Below are 14,067 nucleotides of genomic sequence, written 5' to 3' on the forward strand. Positions count from 1 at the left end.
ATTTTTTTTTATAAATGCATCAGTCAAGTGCGATGTCTGAACCACCCATGCTCCTCCCCTATGCTTCTTTTGATCATACAGAATTTTAAAAATGGTGAGTGTTTCAATCTGTTTTCTGGTTCTGTTTGGTAGATTATTGGAAACTGCTGGGTTTGGCCACCTGCACAATGTACTGTATGTACCAATGGTGTGCCTTTGTAAATGGTTCCCTTGGTTGGTTCCCCTTATTGGACAATCAAATCCAGTACTATTACAGAGTTTTCTCTCGATGGAAGCTTTTTATGGTTTCCTATAACAGATTTCCCTGTCTGAAAAGAGTCTGATTAGGGCCATTTTAGGAAGCTAAGTCCCATAAACACCCAAAGAACCGTGTAAACTTTCTATCTCAAATACCATTACAAATGTTTCACTATCAGTTCTCTAAGGTACAGTGCATTTCTCTACCCACTAAGCTACTTTGTTTGGACATTTTGACGTTTCATTGATCACTCATGCCAGCATGGTTCGATTTTGAGCTTGGGTTACTCACTGTGTGAAGTTTCTGTGCATGTGCACCACGTTTCCGCACGAGTTTCCTCAAAGTTCTCCAATTTCCACCCAAAAACATACTAGTACATAGGTGGATTGGCTACATTAAATTGTTCATAGTTGTGAATGAGAGTGTATGGCATCCTGTGATGTACTGGCATCCCACCCATAGTGTATTCCTGCTTCACACAGTGTTCCGGGGATAGGGTCCGGATCCACCTCAACCCTGACCAGGATGAAGAAGAAGAAGAAGAAGCCTTTATTTGTCACATCACTGAGAATGAATGACTAAATGGATGTTTTTGCAATTGTGTGTGTGTGTCTATGCAACTACTGCCCTCTTTGACTTAATGAATCATTTAGTTCATGAGCGGGTCCCTCCTCTGTCTCGGGTCATGTTTGAGTTAGTGATTGCTTACATTAATGAACGGCTCGGTCAACCCTGACCAGGATAAGCTGTTCCTGAAAATGAATGAATGAGTCACACAGTAATCTCTGCCTACAAGTTGTAATGAATAGCTGTTGGTTTCAGTCTTTCAAATTAAAATCTGAAAATTTCACAAATTTGGCCTGAATCTCTACACTCGTTGGGCGTACAAAATTGTCTATGAATGGCCATCGGGGCTGCTTCTTCGACCTCACGAACATCGCCCAGCTACGGGCCTTCACAAGATGTTTATCTTTTGCGTTCTCATTGTTACATGACTGCTCTACCTCTCAGGGGGGTTAAGAGGGAAAGCAGCCCCTAAAGTGTATGCCGCTTAACCTTGACCCACGGCAGGCTCTTTTCAAAGTGTCTGTGTGTGACTGCAGCTGCCCCCCTCACCACTTCACAAAGTGTTTACATTCTAGTGAGAAGTCTTTATCTTCCCCTAGCCTGGGATCTCTCGCCGTGAGTTTACATAGTGCTAGCATAGACACACACACAGACTCGCTGTCTTCCCATCTCTCTCTTTTCCCCCTTCTCTCACTCTCTCCCAGCTACACACACACACAGGGCCCAACATGAGCCTCCCATAGAGATGGAAGAGAGAAGAGAAAGCTGTCACACTCTCATCCATCTTCTCTGTAGCTGAGGCCAAGTTTCCTTTCTTCAGCGTAGCACTTTGAGGCCAGCCAACCTGTTTGTATACACACTCTTGATATGTTATATATCGAGAGTCCTTGAACTATTTTAGGGTTAAAAAGTCCACGGTGCCGTGCTTCTAAACCACATCACATGTGTGTTTGGTTTCAGGTCTTTTAACTATAGGCCAGTGAGAGGATAATCGTGTTCATAAAACCGTTTCAGCCGTGTAATCATTTTTAAATGACCTTTGAGTTTGTCGTTCTCTTTAAATTGACTATTTAAGGTAAGACACTACAGGTAGAACGTCAATTTTGGTCACGTCAATAATTATTTTTTTTTTACATCTTCTGAAAAGCTGTAGTAATAAAATGATCAAAACTATTTTCACTATTTTTGTACAATCACAACCACTGCATTATCTGAAACTTAAAAAGAAAAAAAGAAAAACTAGTGTTATAAAACTTACAGAATTTCTCTTTAAATCCCCTTCAAAGTACTGTCTTTGTGAAGCACTTGTCCCAGCATTTCTGCTATTCCTGGAAACATTTCCTGTAGTCATCTTTTGTCATCATGTCTAGAGCGTCCAGCCTTTTTTTTTCTGGATTTCTTCCACAGTGGCTGTTGTTCTTGGTCTTGGCTGTTGCAGCCCATTTTCCTCAAAGTTTTCTGCTTGTAATAGTGATTATTTGAATTCCTATACCCTTCCTTGTCAGCTCAAAGCACTCTGGCCATTGTCCTGTGACCTCTCTGATCAACGATGAATTTCCCCCTGCAGAACAAACTACTGGATATTTTTTGTTTTTGTTATCATGCTGTGTAAACTCTAGAAACTATTGTGCTTTATCGTGTTCCTAATCATTTTTGATGTACATTTCAATTTCCTATTATTAACCCTTAAAAAAACACTAACTTGAGTGGAAACACATTAAACCACATAGTCTTTTTAAAATTATTTTCCACAGAATTGTATTATTATTATTATTATTATTATTATTATTATTATTATTATTATTATTATTATTATTGTTATTATTGTTATTATTAAATATTCAGAACATCCTTTTCTTTTCAATTTTAAATGACATCTATCATTTTTTTGAAGGAGATTACAGAGCAATTTCCCCAAGATGTTTATTGTCGGGTTTACATTAAATTTTAGGTTGAAAAATATATAGTTGTAAATAAATATAAAAAATTATTTAAACAATAAAGTAATGTTTTTGCAAAAAATTTTTTTTGTAAAAGCATTGTTCTTGATACTGTCTTCGCCGCAAAATAAATACTTTAGCATCAAAAGACTAGATTATTTGTTTGATTAAGTATGCATATTTCTGCATATATAATTAGATGAAGCTTTATTTGAATAAATAAACGTACATTTTTGGAAAACGTCACTATACAAAAAATGCTTGTAATAACATCAACTATCAACTGCCAAAAATTAATCATTATATCTACTGTTTTTTTAAATATACTTTATTTCACCTGTAGTGTCTTACCTTAAGTTTAACAAAACAAAACCTTAATCAGATAACAGATGTATAGTGTAATTTATTTATATGCTAAAACGGTCCTATTGTAGATTTTTAAATAAAACTATTTGCACAGAATTCTTGTTGCATCAAATCTGATAAGAAATTGATATCACATGCTCCATGTCATCTTTGAGACGCAGACTAACCCAGATTGCTGAATGAGTCTTATCATCTGAACTGCAGCAGCACTCCTATTAACCAATCATGTCCTCTGCCTGTGGATAGTGAAGACATGATTGGCAGGACGATTAAGTCTGTGTGTCAGTGTGTAGTCCTGTAGACCTTCAGCAGTGTCGTACAATCAGCATGTGACTGGCCTCCACTGGCAATCAATCATGATAGGGCTTCTGGTATGAAGAGCTCAGACGCTGAGTCCTCTTCCCTGTTTGTATTGTCACCCACGCTGCAGTCTTGTCTACGTCAAGCAGACATGACAGACCTTCAGACTGTTTAATTAAAATCTATTTCTTAAAAAAATCTTAACTCTTAATTGGCACTCAGATCTTAACGCCTTGTGAATGAGCTCATTTGCGACATGATTCATAGTTTAAAACTTTGATTGAATATATAAAAGTAGCCATAGTTACAATTGAGTGCAAAAGTTTGTAACCCCACTAAAATTAATGTCTTGGTATTTACTTAATAAAGCTCAGATTACACACTTATAAAAGGTTTATTCACTATGCATTATTCTTAAAGACCTGTACTGATCCATAACTGCTATAGAAAAATGATTAATAACTGCATTATAAGTTGTAATAATGCACAATAAACAGTTTGTTAAAACCTTGTTACACAAAAAATTGAGCAGGTGAATTGTGGGATACTAAACAAATAAATTAGCCTATATGTCAATTAAAGAAATATTAAAATGAACAATTATTGGATGTACTATTATCTCCATTTTTTGTGTGCAAAAGCTAAAGTATAAAACTGCTTAATAATTGAAACCCTAAAGAATCTAAACTATAACCTAATTGAAATACATGAATGAAAGTCATAATATATGCTATAGACAAAATAAATAAATAAATAATAATTGATCCCCATGAAGTTTAAGATGTATCTGAGCACCATGGCATTATTCCTTAGCTATAGAAGATTAGATAATTACTTAATGTGTTTATTGTTCATTATCACAGCTAACAATGCAGTTACTAGTCATTTTTACATAACAGATCTCCAATTATGTATCAGTAAAGATCTTAAAGATTAATGCATAGCGAACAAACCTTTTACAAGTGCATTATTAAGCAACATCAAGAACAACAACAACAACAAAATGTCTTACCCAAAAATAATTCCCCCAAAATAGTAAGACTTTTAAGAAGTTGTAAAAGAAATGTATGTGCATCCTTTAAAAGGAAAACCTAAAATCCAAAAAATGAACGTGACGCTCCTCTGTGGTAGACTATGTTATGCACGCTGTCAGTGTCCATCACTATGACTGATGGTGTGTTCTGTTCACATGTGTGCATCAGAGAAGAGAGACAAATACCCTGTCAGCTGGACATGTGAGAGGGCCTCTCTGCCAACCCATCTGCTGCACTTAATTGGAAATGCAAACAGAAAACACAAATTTATCTAGCTTGTGAGAGGTTGACAAGTCGGGTGAGAGATTATACGCTCATCCCGAGAGCTCTTTTGATAGTCCAGGTATATTTATTTAACATTGAACTGAGGCTGGAGCCATGGAGTGCCTAGTTTGTTTGTAAAGTGAAGTTGGTGCAGGACCACCAGCATATGGCGAATAACTCTGCTTCTACACACACACACACACACACACACACACACACACACACACACACACACACACACACACAGTCAGCCCCCCAAACTCAAAGGTGAGTATGAACTGACAGTCATTATGTCAATGTATATCCAAACACTGCTTTGATTAAAAATCTTCTGGAATGAAAAACGAGTTTCCATAGTAAGGAATGAATCCTTCTGTGTTGTTATTAACTCAAATACCTTTAGGCACACTTGTCCAACTAGCAAATACAGGACTATGATGCCAGTTGGCCCTCGTAACACTTAACAATTCAACATTTCTTACACAGAATCAAGAAAACATCCAATCAAAAATGTGTTAAAGCGGCTGAAGTTATAAAAAGTTACAACTTACAAAAAATTGAGGGTTTTTAAGTGTAGAGTTAGACAAATAAACACAAAATGTTGAAAATTTAACTAGTTTAAGATGCACCAAATGGAGTGGAGTGGTGTGGTTGAATATTTAATTATTTTTTATTATTTGTTTTTTTTTAAGTAGCACAAAAGCCCTAACAATGTAAGCTAAGTGATTTTGTATGTAAGTTTCTGTAATATGATTGGACTCTAAGGGGGGCATGGTGGCTTAGTGGTTAGCACGTTTATGTGTTCTCCCCGTGCTTCAGGGGTTTCTTCCGGGTACTCTGGTTTCTTCCCCAGTCCAAAGATGTGTTCTGTAGCCTGACTGGCATTTCCAAATTGTCCGTAGTCTGTGAATGTGTGTGAGATTATGCCCTGAAATGTCCCATGCCTTGTGCCTCGAGTTCCCTGGGATAGGCTTGAGGCTTCCCCACAACCTAAACGATAAATGGATGGATGGAAGGAATGACCAGACTCTGAGAAATCCGGGAAATTTTCATAGAGAGAAAGAGAGAGAGAGAGAGAGAGAGAGAGAGAGAGAGAGAGAGAGAGAGAATTGTATAGAGTACATGTGATTGTATTCAATAAAAATGAAGCTCTTGGAAGTCACTCCTTCTCCATTTTCCTTCATTGTGTATCAGTCTTCCACTGAATCCATCACGTACACTAGTATTCATGCTAATGGCATGAGGACTTTAAGGGCAATGTTTAAATGTTTAAAATGTATTTTACATTATATATATATATATATATGTATTTATAATTAATCATTTACTTTCTGTTCATAATTTGGGTAAGGTGTTTGTACTTTCAAAATGACCTCTTTAGTCAATATCAAAATATATAAAAAATAAGAAAAAAACAATAAGAGAACTTACTTTTCTTCTTCCCATGATCTTTAATAAATTCAGGTGATGCAACTTCCTGTTGAACATGTGATTTATATTTGTAAATATATTCCAAATGGGATGAATATGTTCTCAAGTAACAGGGTTGAGTGATGAACTAAAATGTAGATTTTTTCATAAACTATATTTGATGGATCATTTTTGAGAATGAGAGTTTGAGAGTTTGTGATGTTAAATGGATTCAGACATTAATGCCGAAATAATATGCTTTTAGAAGAATTTGAATGAAGTTACAGTATATCAAGTTAAAGTGTAATTATAGTGGGCTGGAACAGGCATACATGCTTTTATCAATGTTTTAAATCACATATTTGTAACTTTGTTGGGAACATTACAACGTTAAACACTTTGCCTGTGTTTAAAATGTCTTACTTTTTCATATATATTTGTATAAATTGTAATATCAGTAGGACACAAATGGCAACTCCAATTATGGAATCATCACATATCTTTGGATAATGTCATCATACTGTATGCTTGGTAATTAATTAACTGCATTTCAGTATGCTATTTTAAATTGTATAAGGTCAGGATGTGCATAAAAGATACTAATTTGTATCAAAACACACTGTCTGAATTCTTCTTAACCCTAATCAATCAAACTCGCAGGACCCATTGATTGATCCAGAATTACTTTCCCCGTTCTAATTTAGTTTGACTGAATAATTGACTTAATAAATACGCTTTAAGACGAATGAGGAGTTTGAGGGGTTAATAGATATTTCTGCCTTTTTAAAGTGAAACTTTCTGTTCTTCATCCAAAATGTACAACCTACAACCTCTATGTTGTAGCTATTCCACTTAACGTCTCGCACACACTCTCTATGAACATGTCACTCTGTATAAATGCCAACATACACTTCTCTAACCCAGATGGCACATACATGAAAAAAAAAGCCCCAAAGATTTTAAGTTATATGGATCGAGGCAGTCAGATAAGAGTGATATTGAGTGTTGGAATCATAGAGTGCTGTTTTCGGCTGAGTTGAGTCACTATCCCGTCTGCGTCCAACAGCCCCGGGTCATGGCTTTAGTGTGTAGTGGAAAGAAATTTTATTGAGAGCACCAAATCACACATTAGTTTATTGAGAAGCTCCTTGCTGTCTTGCTGTGGTGTGCCGAGGCATTCAGACAACCCAGAAACTGACCTTTCCAGACCCCCTGCATTTAGGGAGATCGATACCTCTGAACAAAACCAGCATGAACAGTATCGAGGGATATGCTTGTATCGATCTCAGACTGGTATTCATAAAGCGAGCAGATAGAGTTGCCAGGCTTGGGGTTTTCTTAATACATTGCAAGGTTTACCTTTTGTTTGAGAAAAAATGGCATTGTAGTTGGCAGTGGTGCTTTAATATTAAGAGTAGTATAAAGGTTTAGTCTACTGTGTCTGTAATTTATTCCTTATAGCTTGGAAATGGACAGAATTTCCAAATAAAATTGTCAGATGAAGATTTTGCTTGTAATATGCAGTATACTGAACAGAAGATGGAAAATAAAGCCTATGAGAGCAATATGTTAATGAAGAACAGAGCAACATTCAGTTAAATCTAGGCTTTAGTAAAGACGTTTTCAGATTCGGCAATAACAGTGGCTGTCTAAAATCAGGGTTTTAACCATTCTTCTCTTTTTCTTACCTTTAGTAAAGAATTCTGCAATATCTTCATAATGCATTTTTAGGAGCATGAGAAAATGTGATAAAGGGTTAGGGTGCCAGCTAAAATTCAAACGAAAGGTTTATATTAATGCACTTGTTCTAAGTTAGCGCTTCTTTAGTAACAGCTAACAGATTTAACAAAGAAAAACATGTGAGCAGTGATATGGTGATGTTTTCTGTAAGGAGATGTTTGTTTAACATTTACAGAAGGAGTCTCCAGTGTAGTGCTTTCTAGCACAGAGGATTTTACACTTACCGGATTCACGGTACATGATAAGCTTTTGTCTTATTAACTTCAAGAAAGATGAAAAAATATATATATATAGGCCGGTGAGTGAAATGTTGTTCCACAACATTAAATGTAACACGACATGTCATTCATTAATATCATTAATTTCATTCAAACCCTGCTGTGGTATGAGAGAAATAAAACTCTTCAGGACATGCGGTTATTGGAAAATAATCAACTTCAGGGAGATAACTACATCATACAACGCTGGTGTCGATTATTTTCCTCTAACAGCATACCCTGTCATGTTTTACTCCTTACACATCACTTCTATGAGATAGATTGAATGAAATCCAGTAAAACCATCACATTTGTCTGAGTGCAAATATATTATATATTTAAAAAAAACAACTGGTTTCAGGTGGAACATTTCTAATTGCCTGTAATACATAAAGATTAGTAGCTATTTTTACATCAAGTGTGTCTATTGTCATCATAATTACTACAAAAAGCTTGGAAAGCAAATTGTAAAATTACACTGAGAATAGGAATTAGTCATTCTAGTGTTATTCGTTGGTAAGAGTGTTACCCCATGGTGATAAGGCTAGACTCATTGACCTGTTGTGTTGACGGTTCATGCTCTCTGAGGACTCTGTGGGTCATCAGAAGTATATTGATCTTATGGGCTGCATACTGGTTTCCTGTCATGTCTTCCAGTTCTCAGCTGCACCCCCAAAAAACGTGTGGTCTTGTGACCACATTACTACTGCCTCACATCTCCAATAACCACCAATTGCCAGCAGCTCTATCCCACTTCATTCTGGTGTAGTTTGTTCCGCTTAGTCTAGAGATGATAAATTGGAACAACAAGCAAGTTTAGGAATGGTCAGGATGTCAATATCCTCTGATTTGATGAGGAGTACTCTTGGTATGAAGGATACCAGTGATTATTTTTTTAACATTTGGGGATGTGCAACAAAATTACAGGGAGATTTAATGTTTCAGTCAAATTGGCTGCCTTGCCTTGACATGTTACGCATTTGAAATATTTCACAGTTTTATTTGCTGAATTTGACAGTTGAATTTGACTTCTGATTCACTTTCTTTATGTTATTTCTACGTGCTTCATTCATCACGATTTTTTATTTAACGGATTCGTTTTTTTCAACATGTGAAAATCACATTATAATAAATGAATCGTGTAAAAATAACCATTTTTCCACATGGATCATTGATTTCCACATGATTTTTTTTCACACATGATTTATTTATTTTCACATGCGATTTTTACACGATTCATTCATTTTCAAGTGATTCAAGTGAATTCATCTGATTTATCTGTTAATTATCATATCTATTTTTCACATGATATCACATGTGCCATTTCAGGGCATAACATGTTGAAATGCACTCTCACACCATTTTCATGTGATCTCAGATTATTCACATATTCACAGGTAAAATGTATGTGATGTTTTCCTAAGGGTCGCTGGCTCAGAATTATTCAGAAAGAACAACATGTTGAATTCTGAGGCAAATCATAGTGTGGAATTCTTTTGTAAGAAATATTGTACAGACTTCTCATAGTTCGTTCATGTATCCTATAGCAGAATAACCAAAGAGGTCGCATCATGATCATTTTATATGTAGTATATCACAAAAAAATGTATAATAATGTGTGATGAGAGAATAGCGAGTGAGAGTGATGCTGTCAGCAAATAATGAGAAAGTCTGAAATGACACAGACTCTCTACGTAATACCCAGTCACCATCGAAGTAAGGAAAGAACATAAATGTTTTCCATATGGAGCCTAAATGCAGGTGAAAGAGCTATCTGGGTGTACCAGAGCACCCGAAAGAGCGCTTACCTTTTCCCACAAGCCGCATAAAGGTGGAGGGAATGGGGTGCCTTATCAGCTCTAATGATTAGACAGCTGGAAGCCATTTTCCAGGCCCACGGCTAGATTAAGCTTTGCAACCTTTACTGGCCCATCCAGCCCTCCAATGACAAGGACGAATGGAGACGCTCTGATACACATTAAAATCTGATATGACTGCATTTTACATCAATGCTGTTATTCTTCACCGTCGCTGCTCTGACCTCATGAATCATATTGCAAGAAACTCCATGATGAAATGAGTTTGTGATTAATGGTGAACGTTGGTGCATTGTGATTGCTAAGATGATGATGAAAGCTGATCAGCAAACTGAATTAATCTTCAGCTTTCCTTCTGTATGGGTTATCAGGGTTTCGTAAGAATTGGTTTGTTATGCATCATTTGCGTTGCATTGTACAAATGCATTTTTTTTGCATCTAGATTTGACCTTAGGTTTAAATATTCTTATCAAATCTAAAGAACGTCCCTTCATATCAGTTCCTTTTAGCTCTGACAGCCTTTGCAAGCCTCCCTAGCTCAACAGCTATGTTCCTCACGCTCTCAGTACCTCTATTCCTCCAGCTCCAGGCCTGTACTAAGTGCTGAAAGACTGAATGTGAGAATCGGCGGAGAGCCTCTGTTCCCATCTAAGCACGGCAAAACCCAGTGCTTGACACAGATGCTGCATGTCATCCGCATGATATATGTCTCTGTTGATATGCCGGACATCTTTACATGAACCAGAAAATGTGCTGTCTGCTAGAGGTTTGGCTTAATTCAGTGCCCCATGTTCGCTCAGATACATACTGTAGTCTAGATGAATGTTGGTGAGCTTTTATAATTGTAGGTATTACAATATTGACAAATATCCCACCTATATTCGGCTAACTGAGAATGAAAGATTTATGAACTAATGTATTATTAGAAGAGTTGGGTATAACACCTTGCTGTACTCTAATGGCTTTTTCTGATAAGACAATAATGTAATGTCAATAATGTCGATAAAATTACGTTACTTGCATTACAAATTTATTGTTAAGAAAACAATATTAAGTAAAATGCGTTTTAAAAATAAATCAAGTTTTGCGTGGCTGTCAGGGGAGTAACCTGGCCTGGGCATTCAGGGTAGCAGCCCCGGAGATTTTTCTTTAGCCCCGAGTGATTCTCCACTTGGAGCGGTTTGTCAAGACGTAACTGAATGTTAGTAAAAGAACACAACAGTGTTGTAATTTTTTATCTTCAGTGAACAGAGGCGAGACCAATCAGACAGCGTTTACAAATAAGTTTGTGGAAACACTCGTGTCTTATTGGCCAACAGCTCTCAATTCTGCGGAGCGCTAGCTCACTCAGTCAGTGTGAGGAAAAATGGATATATGCCTTTTTTTTTTTTTAAACCAGTAAAGGGGTTGAAACTGAAACAGTAACATCTTCTGATGCTGAGCAGGAAAAAGAAGGATTTAAATGTCTATATGAGTTCCAGTTTACGTGAACATGATGTTAGCAGTGCATAAGGAAAGATAATGTACTCTGCATGGTACTGTAGCAGCTAAACCCATAGCTTAGATGTGCCTCCCCTTGGCTAGCGACACCAAACTAGCCTAGTTAGAAAAGTTTGATATTTTATTCTTCTGGTAGTCCTACAAACAGTGACAACAACCGAGGCAGGTTTTATGATAAATCCAACTTTTTTGTAGTGCATTTTTGTAGGTTTCAAAGGTTTTGAAAGTAAGTAGTAATTAGTAGTCTGATTGCTTTTTACATGCAGTGTAATGTAATGTAATCAGATTGCAAGTTTAAAGTAGTAATTAGTAATCTGTAGTGGATTACTTTTTTCTGAGTAATTTACCTAACACTGATTATTATAATATTAACGTGAGAGCACAATTGCAAACCAAGAACGCAAATATATCTGGTACATCTGTGTGAGATGCTAGAGATATCAGGAAGTTAGAAACATGCTACATTCAAATAATAGGGTTTTGTCTGCAACAGTTGGGTCCAAGCACATTTTCAAAGAAGCAGCACGACTGCTATGGCAGATAGATTTGTCTCCTCCAGACTCTTCCTTTTTGAACTAGTCATCCATCACCGACTGGCTGCATTTCAGTGCATCTTAATAAAGTAATCCCCCCCCTCTCATTTTTCCCTCCCCTTTGGAATGCTCTTGTTCTTTCTGTTTCTCTTTACTCATTCAAGGCACCCCGGCAATGATTTGTTTTCTTTTCAAATTCTAGGTTGAGAAGGGCCATGGCTTATCATTACTCCAAGCTTACTCTGGACGTCTTTGCAAAATGTATGGCTTGTTCCATGTATGATATTGTGTGTGTAACAGCGGTGCTTAAATCTTAAACAAAATGAAAAAAAAAATAAAAAATCCACACAGTTTAATGAGAAAATTACATAGAAAAAGTCAGGATGTTAGAGATTACTATTGCTCTCATTTGTTTTTGAAGAATAAGAAATCAGTGTGGTTATCTTTTTTGGAATATTTAAAGCAAGGTATATGTGAGTCCGTTTTATAAGAATTGTGTACATTTTGTTGTGATTATATATCCGGTAAAACTATATTTCCAATAACACAGTACAGTATTTATAATAATGGTGTACTGTCATAAATTACGAATAAACTGAGTGTTACTGTTATCACATTAATTGTTTTTGTCATATATAATTAACTAGGCCAAGAATACTGTATTTAGAACCTGTACATGTAAAATCGTGACTGTTGATCCAGCCATTTGAACCAATCTATTAGAAAACTTGCTTTGAAAATTGACCCTGGCTTAAAGCATCTTTTTTTTTTTTAATCTTTGCTGTAATCTGTCTTGTCTTACACACAAATGTTGGGCTGATTGAATGATGTGTGGGGTGGACATAGCGATAAATCAGACATTAAGCAGCAGGGCCGGGGCTACAGGGTTAATGAATTTCTTTGGCTTGTGGGGGGACGACGTCAAGGATTTCAGCAATGGATAAGGATGGCAGCGTAGGAGCAGGTAGTCCAGAGAGGCTCCATCTATCAGATCAAAGGCATATGTAAGGAAGGTCATCACATTTGGCCGAAGCCCTGCCCAGAAGGAGGGAGGGCAAAAAGCAAAAAGGGAAAAAGGGTTTTTCTGCAGTTCTGCTTTCACTGCTGTCATTCTTCACTTTGTTTAAGCTTAGATAAAATGACGGCTTCGCAGTCTTTGTGAAAACCTGAATTAAATGTTCAAGGCTGTGTCATATTGTTCATGAATAGAGTTTGGTCCATATATGTATTGTGTATATGACTGCATGAGTATCTACATTCTGAAATATAAAATATATTCTCTGCCTGACCATACAGTAGTAGAAATGCTAGTGGTAGTGGTTGATAGTAGTAGTAGCAGAAATGGTAGTGGTGGTGGTTGATAGTAGTAGTAGTAGAAGTGGTAATCATGGTGGTGTTAATACTAGTAGTAGTATTGGTGGTAGTGGTAGTAGTAATAATCAGTAAGTTTGGTACATTTGGATTTGTATACTCCAGAGCTTTTCTGTTCTTCATTATTTATTTTATTTTATTTATTTATTTATTTATTTATTTTACATGCCGTTACTGTTTTTCAAACCTCAGTTCTAGCCAAGCCCTGCCTAAATTAATCATATATTGGTCAGTCAGAATGTTATAGATGTTGCCAAGCTTGTGAGTAGCTTGGAATAGAACTTGTTAATTTTCTAGTACGGTTTATTAATATTATTAAAGCTATGTTTTTTTTTTGTTTGTTTTTTTGTTTTTTTTTACCCATTATTATGTCTTCAATATTGATAGAATTGATTAATGTTGTATTATTGGGCAAAAGAAAAAAACATTGAAATTGGTATGTTGGATCAAATCACTGATCTATAATGAGGAGCTTTATTATAGATCACTGGATCAAAATTGGATAATTCCTAGGATCATGTCATTAGCAGTTTGAATGATCATGAGGCATTGAAAGCAGAAGCTGATAATCCATTTACAATATTATTGTACAACCCAAATTCCAAAAAAAGTTTTGACGCTGTGTAAAATGTAAATAAATGTAAATAAAAACAGAATGCAATGATTTGCAAATCTCATAAACCCATATGTTATTCACAGTAGAACACAAAAAGCATATAAAATGTTACTG

The sequence above is a fragment of the Ictalurus punctatus genome, chromosome 28, assembly GCF_001660625.3.
Source record: "Ictalurus punctatus breed USDA103 chromosome 28, Coco_2.0, whole genome shotgun sequence".
NCBI classification, from domain to species: Eukaryota; Metazoa; Chordata; class Actinopteri; order Siluriformes; family Ictaluridae; genus Ictalurus; species Ictalurus punctatus.